Below are 9,967 nucleotides of genomic sequence, written 5' to 3' on the forward strand. Positions count from 1 at the left end.
CCCGCCTGCCAGCGCCCAACCAGCTCTTACGTTTGGAATACAAACCGAAAGGATTCAAATCACCTGGTATAAATACAGACGTCCCAAGGCAAGGAGACACAGAACCTGGCTGGGGAACCTAACCAGAACTTGGCAGGAGATCCAAACCAGAACTTGGCTGGAGATCCGAGACAAAACTTGGCTGGAGATCCTGGCCAGAACTTGGCTAGAGCAATTAGGAAGCAACTTTAGAGTGAAGGAGCTCTCGCTTCGGCTTCCGGGGCGGCTGATTCAAAGGGTTTGCTTTTTCTGCCCGGCATCTGGGAAGAGCGGCTGCAGTACCGGCCATGCTGTCCGAGAGCCTCCAGCGCCGCCACTGCAGGGAGACCCTGCAGGTGCTGCGCAGCTCCCGCAAAGGTCGCCTCTGCTACAATTTCGACTAGCTCCTGCGGGGCGACGATGTTTTAGAAGAACGTGCGTCCACTCCCCAGCTATCTTCTTACGCCGGATGGGTGGTAGATTATGTCCTACTCCACACAAGAGAACCTGTCTGACTCAGAGACTTCGACATCCTCTAGCTCCACTTCAGGCCTGGACCAACCTTCATTTTTTCCCAGGTCTCCCATAAGAAGCCTTGCCTTCTCACCAGCATCCCCAAGAACACCAGAAACACCAGGTAGGACCAAGGGCACACGTGAGTCCCTGCACACGGAACCCATGTTACTTCGGTCCTCCAGGGTCATCGAGGTGGAAGGCTGCATCTGAATGTATGAGCTAGTGCACAGAATGCAAGGAACAGAGGGCCCGAGGCTGTGGCAGGAGGAGCAGGAGAGGAAGGTGCGAGCACTCTCTGAGATGGCATCTGAACAGCTGAAGCGTTTTGATGAACGGAAGGAATGGGAGCATCGCAAAGAATTCCAGGACTTGAGGGAAGTGCTGGAAAAAGAGCTCCAGAGAAGCCCTGGGGCAGCAAGAAAAGCTGAAAGCTGAGGATCGCCACAGAGCTGAGATTCTCAACCTGAAGCTGTGGGAGGCAGAGCAGCAGCAGCTGTGGAGGGAGGAAGGCCAGCTCTGCCTGCGGAGCCTCTATGCCCTGCAGGAGGAGCTGCTGCACCTCAACCAGCAGCTGGACTCCGTGGGCCAGCACAGAGACCCGAAGGTGGACCTGCTGGCCTCGCGGAGCTGAGGCAACCAGCTGCGCGCCTTCAACTCAGGGATCATTCGGACCTCCTCGGGAACAGCGTTCCCACGGCAGAGGACCAAGCCATGGCCGAGAGCGGGCTGCAAGAAATGCGGGACCTCCTGATGGATGCCAGGGCATGTGAAGACAAGAGGAGGAGGCAGGATGAAGAGGAGGCCCGGGTGAAGCGGCAAGAGGCACAGGTGTAGCAGAGGCCAGAGGTCCACAATGAGTGCCCTGCTAACAGCCAGGGCCCGGGAGGGACATGGAGTGAAGGCATCCAGGTGAAGGTCCAAGACAGTACAATGCAGTGGCACCAGCAGCTGCAGGAGGCCTCCCGTCAGTGTGTGCTGGCCTTTGAGGGACTGACCGGCAGCAAAGACAGCCAGGTCAAAAAGATAAAAATGGACCTCCAGAAGGCAGCCACTATCCCAGTGAGCCAGATCTCCACCATCACAGGCTCCAAGTTGAAGGAGATCTTTGACAAAATCCACAACCTGCTCTCTGGGAAACCTGTTCAATCTGGTGGGTGCTCTGTGTCCATCACACTGAATCCACAGGGCCTGGACTTTGTCCAGTACAAACTGGCAGAGAAGTTTGTGAAACAAGGAGAGGAGGAGGTGGCCTCTCATCATGAAGCTGCGTTCCCCATCGCCGCCATAGCGTCCGGGATGTGGGAACTGCACCTGAGAGTGGGGGACCTCATCTTGGCTCATCTGCACAAGAATTGTCCATATTATGTCCCTCTTTACCCGGCTTTCAGGGAGGGAATGGCTTTGGAAGACTATCAAAGAATGCTTGGCTACCAAGTAAAGGATTCCAAGGTGGAGCAGCAGGACCGCTTTCTGAAACGCACGTCCGGGATGATGCGTCTCTATGCTGCCATCATACGGCTCCAGTGGCCATATGGAACTCGACAAGAGGTTCACCCTCATGGCTTAAACCATGGCTGGCGCTGGTTGGCACAGATACTAAACATAGAGCCCCTGCTGGACGTGATGGCCACCCTCCTCTTGCACTTCTTAGAGGTGTGTGGGAATGCCCTCAGGAAGCAGTATCAGGCCCAGTTCTGGAAGATGATGCTTCTCATCAAAGAGGACTACTGCCCCAGGATTGAAGCCATTACAAGCTCAGGAGAGAAGGGATCCTTCAGAGGCCTCATGCGGTTCTTGGAGGAATGTTTGCAGCGCAAGGAGGTTCCTGTCCCCAAGGGCTTTCTGACTTCCTCCTTCTGGCGTTCCTGACGTCACTTGTCACCCACCAGCACCATTTTGTTGCAGAGGCACAGTAATAAAGTCACTGAGCATTGCTGTGTATGATAGAGCACTGTCATATTTAGAAACCTATCAATATGTAAAATTTTTTGTATATTTATTTATGCCTTGTGGCTAGGAAAGGTTTTCATGGACCACTGATGACTCCTCAAGGGATCCACAGGACAGAAAAAAATGGACTCAGCCTTCTCACTTTTGCAAACGTTTTGGGGTGTTTAGCACTTGATGCCACTGTTTCTATGACCTTTCTCTCTCGAATCTTTCAGAAAGAAGTGAGCCCACCACTTCCAAGAATCCTGTAGTAGTTGAGGCCCGAATCCTCACATATGACTCTGAGCTGTGGCTGATTTGCCTTTCTCGGCTTGTGAAGTCATTAGAAATTCAGAGGCAATGCCTGATGTAGGGATGGACTTTGTCCTCAATGGCATTTTGGACAGCCTAGTGTCTAGGATTAGGCCCTGCCATGTGTTGTATTGAACCAAGAAGCACTGTTTGCCCTCTCGATTGGAATCCAGTGCCTGGTTGACAAGGGATGCAGGAGCCAGGGCAGGTGCCCTCTGTGTGTGTCGGGTTTTCAGTTTGAATGAAGATGGACCGAGATGGAGCTGGCCACAGTATGCATGAGCTGAGCATCCACAAGCAATGGCGGGGTGAAACAGAGATGTTAGGAATTGAGAACTGCATTGTTGTTGTTGTTGTTGTTGTTGTTATGGCTTGTTCTGACTAATGAATGATGATAAATTTGCCTGATTAAACCCACTACAGAAATCGAGAGCCTGGCTTTTCAGATAAGAGTGGAGATTTGCAAGATTTCCTACCTTTGGTATTGCAGAGACAGCAGCCACGGTCTCTTCCTCCTTGAATGTCATGTGTGGGGAACGGGGTGTTGTGAGGAGGTTCCCTGGTACTGTTGAAGTGACCCCGCTCTATGAATTATTTACTATGGTGCCAACAAATAATAAAACTTGAATTTTAAAAATCCAAAACAAAGCAACTTTAGTGCTTTGCGGGCCCCAGTGGCCTCCGTAACCCCGCCCCCAGGGGCGGGGCCGGCGCACCAATTCTGCTGTCGCCAGCATGAAGCCTCCACCAAGGTGACAGGCTGCTCCTGCGCGCTATTAAAGGGGCGACGTGGCCCGCGGTGCCATCTGGAGCGCCCTCCAGAAGAGGCAGCTGCCCTGACTACTGCAGACACAGCGGGGCCAGCCAGAGCCGGACATCGCCAAGCTGGCCGGGAAGCTACCAGGCGGGAGCAAGGCCGGATTCCGGATTTCTCCCAGCAGCTCAAGAACCCTTGAAAGAGCCTGTCCTTGGCTCCGCCCCTGCTTGTCAGCACCAAATAATCTTCGCCCCCGCGCCTGCTCCAAGGAGCAAAACCACTCACAAGTCGCTCTCCTCTCCTTCCTTCTCTCCCATCCGAGGGTCGGAGGGGTGGCAGGCTGGGGGGGGGGGGGGGGGCGGCGAGGACTTGGCAGCTCAGGGATAGCGGAACTTGGTCTCCCGTGTGTGTGTGTGTGTGTGTGTGTGTGTGTGTGTGTGTGTGTGTTTGTGTGTACATCCGCAGTCAGGCACGGACACTTGTTCATTTGAATGGTCCGTCGGCATCCATGAGTACCCTTCAGCCCCTGCCTTCTCGCAGACAGGGCCCCTGCTTGTCCTTCACCCCTCGGGTCTAGCCAGACCTGGGGAAGTCCAGTCACCTGGCTCTGCCCTCCCCAGAGGAGGCCGCAGAAGTGGTGCTTGCATTGGCGCTTCTTGACCAGCAGAGGGCTCCGGCCTCAGTCAACCCAATCTCTGTAATCCAAAGAAGTCTTGGCTGGGATATCTGGTCAACCCTCCTACCCCAACCCTCCCCCCACCACCACCACCACTCCCCCTCACTCTCTGGACGAATGGTCAGGCCCCCGCTTAGAGACCAAGTCTGGGCCGGGCCATCTTGACTTGCGGATGCGTCAGCATGTTGAAAGGCTGGAACAAAGTGTTTTCTAAGGAGGTTTTTGTGTTTTTGGTTTTTTTTTTGGAGGGTTTTTTTTTGGAGGGTTTTTTGTATTTTTTGTGACTTTTTATTTTTTAATTTTAATTTTATTTTTTTAACTACGATGTCTTTATGTTTTGTGTGAGATTAATCACTATGCTTTAATTATTATGTTCAATTTGTAACAATGAAATTTGGGGTCCCCACAACATGAGGAACTGTATTAAAGGGTCACGGCACTAGGAAAGTTGAGACCACTGGGCTAAGTTTTATTTCTACCTCACTTGCTGGCTCCTACCCAGCCTGGCCCTGGTCTGGGCTTGGGCAGGAGGCAAAAACTGATGTTTTTCTCTCACATTGATTATTTTTGTCTTTCCCTCACTCCCCCACTCTCTGTAAGCATCAAGGGGAAAATATCCTCGAGTGAGGATTAAAAAAACAAAACAAAACAAAACAAAACAAAAACAAAAAACAAACAAAGGTGGGCACCCTGGTCAGAAGATCAAATCTTCAAAGTGTGTGCCAGCTGCTCCTCCCAGAGGGTCCGGACTGAATGTTGGAGAGCATCTCCAGGAAGGCCTGCGGGGATGGTGCCTCTGCATGCTGGAAGGTGTTCTGGACTCTGCCAAACAGGATGAAGTATTTCATGTCCTGCCCGTTGAAGCCCAAGTTGTTCTCATCGAACAGGATGTTGACTCCAGGGAAGCGCCTGGGGTAGGTGAAGGGATCGAAGGTACCAATGTGCACGCCATAGAAACACATCCTGCAGGTTCAGGGGTAGCTGCGGAGTCTTGTGCGCACGCCCACAGGCAGAACAAAGGGAACAGGCTGCTCCTCCGGAGCTGCAGCCCCGGACTCCCCCACGCTGGGCTGGGCAGGGCTCTGCCCGCCACGGCCCTCGCTTTCCTCAGTCCTGTTTTCTTGCTGCTGCTGCTGCTGCTGCTGCTGCTGCTGCTGCTGCTCCCAGATCACCTCCCTGTCAATCTCCTGGACCACGTGGGAGAGTTCGTAGAATTTGTGGAAGATCTCGCCATCTGGCAGATGGATGCGGTGCATGAGGTGGATCTCTAAGGTCCAGATGAAGTCTCCCGTGATCTTCGTGACCCTGGCATACTTGCCATGGAAGCTGAGCATGATAATCATAGGGCCGAAGCCATCGGATTTGCCGTGGAAGAGTCCCGGCCGGATGAGGTGGTCCAGGTGGCTCGGCGGATGGTAGACACGGCTGTAGGTCAGGCAGTAGTCATCATCCAGGAGAGCTCCCGGTTCCAGGCCGACGGGTGAGTGCGACTCCTGTCCCGAGCCCAAGCGAGCCTCAGGGACCAGAGACACTGGTGGGACTGAAGTGGGCTCAGGCTCGGGTTGGGGCTCTAGCACCGGGTTGACACTAGGCAGGGCACAGCCTTCAGCCATGACCAGCACTGAGGTGAGCACATCTTTGGCCCAGGGTACCGGTGGGCCTTGCAGGGTGGGCGCCATCCCATGTTCAGGGCCGGTGGGCTCCTCAATTCGGCAGCCCTTGGAGGGCTGGGGTCCTCCGGAGGCCGGTTCACACTGGGGCGCAGCATGGAAGCTGGGGCTGAGGAGGCGGCTGCCTAACATCCCAGTGGCGCTGCTGGTGGTGCTTCTGGAGAACAGCAGAGGGCGAGTGTCACTCACTGTCTGCAACTGTGGGGGCGGGCTTGGTGAAGCGTCACGCCCACACCCGTCGGGCGCAGGGGGCAAGTCCACCTGATCAGCGGCCTAGGCAGGTTCTACCTAGGTACTCCAGCGGCCTCTATGTCCCGGGACTGGGTCTTGGCGAGATCTCTCCCCTGAAAGCTTGTTTGGTGAACACGGTCGATGACCAAGACAACAAGCCTAGGGCTGAGAAGCTCGGCAGAGTAGACCTTGCTTTCTTTTATAGCTCCAGAGAGTGGTGGAAGGAGCCAAACCAGCTGCCCGCCCGCTCCACCAATCAGCCACCCCCAGGAGTGAAAGCATCACCGGTTGGGCGTCAAGTTTCAGGTGGAGGTGCACATGCCCCAAGCTAGGCGCTGTACTGCACTCCCCTTCAGGTGGCATTCACCCAAAAGACCCAAAGGAAAGGTTCTGCTGAACGTGGATGTGCCTGCCATTCATTCCTCCAAGGGAATGGGCCGGGACAGGGTGGGGTGTGGTTGTGGGTGGGTGGCGGAAGGGGGTAGACCGGAGACGCAGACACACCGAATGAAGCTGGCCTTGGAGGTCATGGGAGGCAGAGGCTGAAGTTGATGTGTATAAAATGTGTATGGTTTTGTATGTTAGCGAGCCCCTTGCTTGTCCTTCCCCGCTCAGGTCAAGTCCAGGCACAGGACTCTGGCTGCAGGAGGGCGGCTTGCATTGGCACTTCTCGACCAGCACAGGGCAGGACGGCTCTGCCTGCGCTGGGTCATCTGGTAGACACCCGCCCCGCCACGCTCCCTCTCTGGATGGCTGGTCAAGCCCCCACCTAGAGACCAAGTCTGGGCCAGGCCACTTGGGCTTGCCTAAGCTTCTGGGCATTGAAAGGCTGGATTGATGTCATTTCTAAGGAGGTTTTTTTTTTTTTTTTTACGAGTTTATTTTTTTTTTAAAGAAGGTTTTTATAAAGAGGGTTATTTTTAAGATTTTTGTTTGTTTGTTTGTTTTTTTCAACTCCCTCATTGGACACAGGACCCTGCCAGGACGTGGAGACCTTTCCCCTGTCCCTCCCCATGGGCCGGACCGCCCCCCTGCCGAGGCGGACAGGCGACTCCCAGGGGTCTTTAAACCTCCGCCAGGACGCGCTAGGTACCTGGAAAGGGGGGAGCGAGTTGTCAGAGCAGACTGGGTGGGGAGCCACCTCCCAACGGGCGCCTCCTCCTCCGCGGGCCTAGACACCTCAACCCTCCAATGGTTGCCACAACCTGCACACGCGTGGGGTGCAGAGCCCCCTGGGTGCGGCCTGCCCGTGAGGGGGCAGCCCACACACCCGGCGATGGGCACCTACCCCCACAAGACCCTTCCGCAAAGACCAACCACCGTAGTTTCACAACTGCTCTTAGTAACAGTCTCCCTTCAGACCATCCTTGCAGTCGCTTTAAGTCTTTCAGTTTGCAAGACCACCACACAGCCCTTCCATGAGCTCGTGGGGTTAGCATGTGGCCCCTTTCGTCGTCCACAATTGTGTGGGAATAAAGGAGTCATTCCTTCTGTCAAAGTAGGGTGTTTACCCTTAGCTGATTTATCTCAGCGGATAGAGATTCGTCCTGGGGATGGAAGGGTCCCGGGTTCGAGTCCAGAGAAGGGCACCTGCCTGGGGTGTGGGCTTCATCCCCAGTGGGGGGGTGGGGGGTGGCAGGGCATGTAAGGATGCAGCCACCATTTTGGCTCCAGTGACTTGGCAGCCGCCATTTTTTTAAAAAAACTATATTTAATTGATTTTTTTACAGAATGGAAGGAAGAGAAATAGAGAATTGGAAACATCAAAGAGAGAGAAACCTCAATCAGCTGCCTCCTGCACACCCCCTACTGGGGTTGTGCCCACAACCAAGGTATATGCCCTTGACCGAAATCGACCCCAGGACCCTTCAGTCTGCAGGCTGATGCTCTATCCACTGAGCCAAACCAGTTAGGGCGGCAGCTGCAATTTTGAAATGGAACAGGTCAATCCCTCCCTTTTATCCTCTCACCGCCGCTCCAAATCCCCCGTTTTAACATCCGTGTTTTAATAGCACGAAATAGAAGTACAAAACATTGTACAAGTATCCTTTTTACTTCACGGAGGTGGAATAATACCTTTGTGTTATTGTTGTGTGTGTGTTTTTTTTAATATATCTTCATAGATTTCAGAGAGGAAGGGAGAGGGAGTGAGGTAGAGAGAGAGAGAGAGAAACACTCACGATGAGAGAGAGAATCACCGGGTTAGCTGCCCCCTGCACACCTCCTACTGGGAATTGAACCCCCAACCCGGGCCTGCCATCTTGACTGTAATCGAACCCAGGCCGATGCTCTACGCACTGACAAAAACCGTCCAGGGAGTGACTTTGTTTTATACGTGACAATCCAAGGAGGAGATGTAAGCCGGTTACAGAAAATCCACTGGTGATAGATGAGGGAGGGAGGGAGGGAGGGAGGGAGGAAGGGAGGGAGGGAGGGAGGGAGGGAGGGAGGGAGGCAAAGGTGGGGTGGAGTGGGGTGGGCAGTGTCGGAGGGGGAGGGAAACTCTGGGATTGAATAAAAAGTGAAATGATAGCCGTAGCTTGTAGGCTCAGTGGATCAAGCGTCAGCCTGCAGACTGAAGCTTCCCAGGTTTGATTCCGGTCAAGGGCAGGTGCATGGGTGGAGGGCTCGAACCCCAGTGGAGAACATGTCGGAGGCGGCCAATCCACGATTCTCTCTCATCATTGATGTTTCTATCTCTCTTTCTCTCTCCCTTCCTCTCTGAAATCAATAAAAATATTTTTTTAAAAAAAGTAAAATGATAGACACATACTTCTTTTTTTAAAAAAGATGTATTTTTGTTGATTTCAGAGAGGAAGGGAGAGGGAGGGAGAGAGATAGAAACATCATCCATGAGAGAGAATTATGGATTGGTCAGCTCCTGCATGCCCCCTAGTGGGGCTCGAGCCTGTGACCTGGGCAGGCATGAGTCCTTGACAAGAATTGAGCTCTCCTGTTCGCCTTGCCTTTTCAATGACAGCACCCACCCCATACCCACCCCCTTACTGTCATGGATGCTATTCATGATCCCTGAGAGGAATAATATATCCCCTGTGGCTGAACCCTGGCTTTTCACACTGCAGATGACCCTCTTGGACAGATGCAGGAACTCTCTCCCTCCCAGTCCCAGAGGGGGTGTTTTGACCCTTGATCTCCTTCTTGGTTTGTTTTCTTTCAATGGTGGTAAACACAGACCTCCTTTGAACCTTTCATAAGCCTACAGTTTACATTCACACTCATTTAGCTTGATTTTTAATACAACTCCCGGGGTCAGGATCTCGACTTTAGAGTCACGGTTGGTTCACCCAATGAGAGGACTCAGTGTGTGTGTGTGGTGGTGGTGGGGTGGTGGTGGTGGTGCTGGTGAAAAGGAACCACTAAACTTCACATGCTCAGGGGAGGCCATGCATTGTGGCCTTACAAGGCTAACGTCAGTTTGGGGTGGGTGATCCTGTCCTAGGTCGGCATCTTCCCTGACAGAGGTCCATCTTTACCTGGACTGTACCTGTCTGTTGCTTTCTTTCTTTCTTTCTTGCATCCACAATCACACATCTTTGCAATGTCAAGGGGATTTTCCATTTTTTCTGGAGCCCTGGAATCACTGACATGGCTCTGTGAATATCACAAACCCCATCACGATGACCAAGTTCATGATTGACTATAAGAGCTATCCTACACCCACCCACCTAGGTAAAAGAAGTCTGTGTCTATCATTTTACTTTGCATCCAATCCCAGAGGTTTGCCCACTTTGCTTTCTCCCATGTTCCTCAAATGTCACCAGTGGATTTCATGTAACCCACTCCTCTTTGGATTGGAGTGTATAAAATAAGCGGGGGGGGGGGGGGAGTCGACATTGC

The 9,967-nt window shown here is 53.3% G+C and overlaps 1 pseudogene; it reads left to right on the plus strand.

Moving 5' to 3' along the window:
- Nucleotides 1–326: 326 nt before the first annotated feature.
- LOC139001138 (mRNA export factor GLE1 pseudogene) lies at nucleotides 327–2,403 on the plus strand (annotated as a pseudogene).
- The last annotated feature ends 7,564 nt before the right edge of the window (nucleotides 2,404–9,967 follow it).

The sequence above is a fragment of the Myotis yumanensis genome, unplaced genomic scaffold (genome assembly GCF_028538775.1).
Source record: "Myotis yumanensis isolate MYYU_CA2020_CCGP unplaced genomic scaffold, mMyoYum1.0.hap1 SCAF_107, whole genome shotgun sequence".
Lineage (NCBI taxonomy): Eukaryota > Metazoa > Chordata > Mammalia > Chiroptera > Vespertilionidae > Myotis > Myotis yumanensis.